Source organism: Lathyrus oleraceus, chromosome 4, assembly GCF_024323335.1.
Source record: "Lathyrus oleraceus cultivar Zhongwan6 chromosome 4, CAAS_Psat_ZW6_1.0, whole genome shotgun sequence".
NCBI lineage: Eukaryota > Viridiplantae > Streptophyta > Magnoliopsida > Fabales > Fabaceae > Lathyrus > Lathyrus oleraceus.
The window spans coordinates 344,620,586-344,627,382 of record NC_066582.1 but is presented as its reverse complement, the minus strand read 5'-3'; positions in this window follow the sequence as shown (position 1 = coordinate 344,627,382).

Below are 6,797 nucleotides of genomic sequence, written 5' to 3'. Positions count from 1 at the left end.
ATCGAAAGAAAAAATGCTCAAGAACTCGAATCTGACCTTAATTTCTCCCAATTCCAGGTATATTAATAGATACGTGGATTTGAAATTTGAGGTTCATGATCTGAGTTGCTTTGATTTGGCATTAAAGCAATTCAATCTTATTGCCTACATTGGTAGGTCTTCAGACAACCAAAGAACAAGCAAAATAGTGGAGAATTTAGGGAGAATCGAATAAGAGAAAAATCTTAAAATTCACCTTATTTGCTTCAATTGAGCTTGATCTTGCTAACAATTTTCCTTTCCTCGACTCTAATAACTTGTAGGAAGTGGAATGGATGATTGAAAGACTTGGATTCTTGAAGTTTCAATTCCAAAATAGAACGAGAATTGAAACTCGATTTCAAATGAAATCTTCAAATTTATCCTTTAATGGAGGTTAGGGAAGCAGTAGTGCAAAGCTTGGGCAAGGTCGATCCCTTTTCTGATCAGCAAGGGCATGTATTTATTATAACCTACACATTGCTTTCCACACCTTTTGAAAATTTGGCCAAATTTAGTAACTTGTGTTCATGGGTGCATGGGCATGCATTCAGGCCCAAATGATGATTGCATTAAGTCCAAATTCATGCACAAAACATGTTGAGATCATAACATGAAGCCATGCAAAGGTATTTGAAAATTGAGTTCAAAAGTTGCCAAAACAAGCCATGCAAAGTAACCATGCGCAAGTCACTCAAAAATGATCCAAATTCCATGATCTTGGATGTTTTGGAAAGATATCATGAAGAGGGGAAACTTTTATGTTTAAGACTTTTCCATTTGGAACATGGATCATGATGAAAGTTGGATAAATCAAACATGGTTGAAAAGTTTCTAAGTATAAAGTGAAATGACCACTTCTTCCACCTTGAATAACTTATTATGTGAGCTTCAAATGAAAATGGTTCCTTCATAAAAGTTGCATACCTTTAAATCCTCTTCAATTTGGTCAAAAGTTGGACATCATTTGGATCTTTCATGAGAGAGTTATGGATTTTAGAAGTTGGAGAAAATTGTTTGTTCAATGGTAATGGCCCAAAATGACCTATAATGTTTCCTCTTGGCACATACACTTGCAAGTATAATTTAACATTTCTAAAAGAATAAAAGTTGGATAATACATCTTGAAATTAATCATGAAACTTGGATGGCCTTCATATCCTAAAAAATGAGCATTTATGATTCTTGGAAGTTGACCTTCTATCTAGGGCACTAACAAAATGACCTATATTTGTTTACCATAAAAAATGATATTCCAAGAAATATTATAACTTGATGCCAACATGAAAGTTGTTTGGAATGTCATAAATAGTAACTTTTCTCTTGTAATTATTTTCATATGACTAAAAGTGTAGGGGATAGGGTCTAGGGAACCTAGATTTGACTAGTTTAGTTTCTCTGGTCAACTTCTTTGAACCAACTTGCAAACTTGAAGTTCCTTTTATCTTTGGGGATCCTGGAGAATCATATATACTTGAGATGATATATAATGGATTATCCATGGATATCGTTTACCAAATGATGAAGAAACTTGCTAAGGGAGTCACACAAGATACCCAGATGAACTAGGGCTTCCAAGGTAAACAAGCATCAATCTCTTGATGAATTCTTAATCAAATTGACAAATAAAGAACATGGGGATCCATATATGATGATTTTAACCAATGTGTACCTTTACTTTTTTGATCCCTTGCATTGAGGGTCTCAAACCCTAATTATGAGCTTTATGAGGCACATGTGGACATACACACTACCTACAAAAGAAACAAAGCTACACATAGACATATTTTTAATATTTTGGTTAGTAAACAAAATAAAATAAAGTATGGTACAATCAAATGTTCTTGGTGATCTCTCCCAATACAAACCAAATGAATGAGGGGAGAATAGGATACAAAGGTGTGATCCCAAAGCCAATGCAAATGATGAGATAACATGAGGGATCTTAAGGCCATAATTGGGGTCTTAAAGCTGCCCTTATTTATGGACATTCTAGATGGGGATATGAAGGTTAAAATCTTTGTATCAACTCATTGGAGTGGACTTAAATAACAACAACAAGAAACAAATTTTGGTCCCTAAGAGGCCTCATGATGCATATGATATGTACGCAAAAATAATCTTTGTGAGGAATATATATTGCCATAAAGGAAAAGAATATGGAAAGGCTGAATGTCCACATGAGTATAATGTATTCCATAAGAAAAACTCACTGAGGAGACAAAGATTATAGGGATAAAAGTTATGCGTAGGCCAGGCTACAACTTGAAAACTGCTGGAGACACAAGGGGATTTTCCATGAAAATAAATCAGTTGATAGACTCGGTTGGGGAAAAAGGAAATCTGCATGTATCGGGATAAAACCAATATAACAAGAAACACATGCTGGGGATATGTGTAAATCAGGACGAGGCTCAAATACTCAAATGCAAAAGAGAATTCGATTTCACAAAGAAATACGAAACCAAACTCAATTGGGGAAGAAAAAACTTCAACACATGAGTAAAAGAGATATATTATCTACCACCGGTTACTAGGTAAGAAGATAATACACTAGGACAAAGGGACATCCGTTACCGGTTAGGGTAAACATGTCAAGGATGACTCACTGAGAAAAATAGGATTTACAAATACAGGTTACTAGGTAGAATACCAGAAAAAGAGAAAATTTGTCACTGGTTAAAGTGAACATATCAAGGATAGACTCAGGGGGGAGAATAGGATTTATATATATCATTTACTGGGCAGAATATCGCAAATAGGAATTATAACTACCGGTTACTGGGTAGAATACCAAAAAAAGAGAAAATTCGTCACCAGTTAAAGTGAACATATCAAGGATGAACTCTTTTGGGGAAAGTAGGAATTGCAACTACCTTTTTACTAGGTAGAAAATCAAACAGGAAGAATATTTGTCATCAGTTAAGATGAACATATCAAGGATATACTTGCTGGGGAAACGGGAAAAAACGGATCTATTGGAAAGAGAATCAAAGAAGTAAATCACCTTTTACCAGTTACTAGGTAAATTAACACAAGTAAAGTACTCAACGCCAAGAACAATATTACCAGTTACTAGGTAATAAACTCTTGGGGGACCAAGAGATCTATCAAGGTAAAAACTAGAAAGAAACTGTCAAACAAGACTCAAACTAATGAGGGTATAGCTCAAGGGTAATGGTTCCATCCAGATAATCAACCGGAGAGGAAACAAAAATAACAATCATCCATGAGGAAATAACTCAGTCGGGAAGGAGAAAGGATAAACTCTTTCTACTTAAGGGGTTGACACTCTACTATTGAAGGAGGACAAACACACCAAATCTGCATGGGGAAATAATATCACCAAAGCAAGGGATCAGAAGAAATATCAATGTGATAAAACTGCACAATGAAATATCTGATGTTGTGTTTTATGCATATATATACATGAGTATGATTATGCTGACAAATGAGCACAAAGGATATAGATAACGAAGATTTGAATCAACACAACTAGATACTCGGCTAATCTCAACAAGATGGAAACACCAACTGGAGAACCTTCTAGGGAGAAAATAAATCATCGAGGATATAAATCCTAACTTAAAATAATATTCAAATCAACTCTGGTTGGGAAAAGGTATGGAAAACATGCGTGCAACATAAAAATTCTAAGTATAAAGAGGGATCTGCTGAGGATCCTTATCAAAGCAACAAGTCATCATTGCGGGGAATTTTAAGTCAATACCATATCAAATGGGAGATAACCTTGCAGGGGGAACCATCAATACAACTCAGAACCAAATACCGCCTGAAGGAAGAAGTCTTCTATTAGAAGATGGAAGTCCGTTGGGGTCTCAAGTCACAATAAGAGGTAAAACTCTGAGTGAGGAGAACCAGAGAATCTACTGGGGATTCCATCCAAAAAAACATCTCTATGGGGCTTCACTAGGGATACAACAACCTGCCAAGACAAATCAAAGGCCACACGAGGATACAAAGATCAACAAAAACTTCCTCAGAAGGAAAGTAATAGTCACTAGACTCTTCTTGGAGATTGAGAAATAAACCAATTCCAAGGTACCAAAATATCAACTGGATATGTAGACTCTTGTAGGGGAGAAACTGTCACGGCTATGCAACACACAAATAAAGGCATTGGGGATCTGGAGACCAAATAAAAGTTCAAAGGTAATTCAAGGTTCATTCACCTATACACAAACTAGGAAGTGAAAAAACATGAACACCTCAGCTAGGGAAAGATGAATTGCACAGGGAATAACATATCAGCTCTTCCGGGGATGAAAACTCACCAATCATGTTGAGGATGAACAACAAACTGTTATGGAGTTAAAGTCACCAAACCATTGCTCGGGGAAAACCAACAATGCTTCACACATCAAGACTTATGTCCTCGAGATTATTATTGATGTTCCTTTTTGAAATCGATTATTCTTAAAGTAAATTCCTTATTATTTTAAGAAAAAATGATTGTTCATTGATTTATTTATTTCAAAATTATCATCATAAAAACTTCAATTTTAAAACAAAAGTGAATAAGAATATGAAATAATTGGATAAAATCTCAACATTATTCAACAGAATGGTAGTTTGCAAATGGAGGGACTCCTTGGATCTTTACAAGGTTTGAAAATGGTAATTCACATGGAAAAGGGTTACATTGAATACAATTACCGTTACTCTCCCTACCAACTTCAAAATCCACCATGTGCTTGTCTTTGATTGAGAATGATGAATCCGAACCAAATGACTGCTCAAAACTGCTTCAAAGATCAGGACCAGGCGAATGCAGTTACTTGCCATGACCCCTATGTTTTGCCTAGATTGCCCCAAGGTGGAGTACTCAATCTACCGGGATAAATTTTCTATTTTATGTCTCTAACTTTTTCTTGGATCTCCCTTTCGGGTTTTCAACCCACCGAGACGCTCATTTTTACCTAAGCTGCCCTTTCAGGTTTTCAACAAAACGAGTTGTTCTTTTCTTTTTTAGGTGAAGTATTTCTTTGCTGCATCTACATGAAGGAGAATTACCATCCAAGGCGCAACGGAATTTAAAAATTTCTCCATTTAGTGATCCTTACGAATGGGCATGATCAGTGATAGAATCGTTACCTCTTGTGGCGATTCAAACCTTTGGTGCAGATCTCTTGTAACGATCAAAACCTTGGATACAAATCCACAGAGCGGTCACGAACGTTGAACGATGACAACGTCTCTACTCAGTCCACACGAATGGATTCCTTCAATCTCAGTGCTAGCTGATACGAATGAAGGCTTTGAGTGAGAGAGAGAGAGGGAAACGAAATTCCAAGTCTTCACTTGAGTCTGAGTTACAATGCTTCTACCCAAGGGTTCTATTTATAGAACCACTTGTGTGGGCTTCAAGCTAAAAAGCCCACTTAAGTGTATTTTGGCCCATATCTTATAATATGCCCAAAATCACTTAAGCGTGTGGTACCTTACAATATTTCGTATTCCACTTAAGTGCACCGTACCTTACGGTGTTCCTTAGTTACTCTATTTCTCATCAATTCGTCCTTTGTGTGTGACCCTGTAGGTTTTCGCGACGTTGGCAATTATATTAAATCACGCATTTAACATAATAAATAGTGAGCGGTATCTAGCAACACATCACTGCTATCCAAGACACGAAAATGTCATGTGATCTGACAATGTGATAATAATTATGTGTATAATTACCCCTTTGCCCTTATGTCTATATTGAACACAAGGTATAGACTGTGTCATCCTTGTCCAGTTCAATATTGGGCCCATAGAAATTTATCCTGTTACGCTGGATGGGCAAATTCCATCTAGGTCACTCATGTCCCTCAACATGCTTCGTGGAGTACCCATCAACTGTCTTTATGGTTATCCAGTTACGGACAACGTTGGATCATCAATAAAGCACTCGACTCTACATCTAGGATCCATAGTGGTTTTAGGTCGAAGAGTGGTATACACCATTATCTCCATGAGAATAACTTATGACACTTTGCATAACTTTCTATATAGTATTCTCATAGCGGGTCAATCCGGTATAAATATTACTCTTAATATTCATACCTATGTTTAAGACTTGATAACTCTTTATCCATGATCCATGAGATGTGATCATCAGTCTACAAACATAATAGTCTTAATGCTTTAATGTTATCCCACTTCACAATAAAGCTCAACTACGGATACTTTAAGAATAGTGTCCTTATATTTAATGTGATCTCATGATTAAGTCATACTTGATACATTAAACGGACTAGCTATTCTAGGGACTTTATTAATCAAACATAATAAAGAAAAAGCCTTTTATTAATTAATAAATAATTCGATACAAGTACCAAAAGTATTGGCCTCTAGGGCTTACACCAACACTACATTCACAGGACGTGTGAACTCGTCACCATCCATAGTTGTAAGAATCAAAGCACCGTCTGAAAAGGATCTGTTAACAACATATGTGTTGGTGTAAGCCCTAGAGGCCAATACTTTTAGTACTTGTATCGAATTATTTATTAATAATAAAAGGCATTTTCTTTATTATGGTTGATTAATAAAGTCCCTAGAATAGATAGTCCGTTTAATGTATTAAGTGTGACTTAATCATGAGAACACATTAAACATAAGGGCATTGTTCTTAAAGTATCCGTAGTCAAGCTTTAATGTGAAGTGGGATAACATTAAAGCATTAAGACTATTATGTTTGTAGACTGATGATCACATCTCATGGATCATGGATAAAGAGTTATCAAGTCTTAAACATAGGTATGAATATTAAG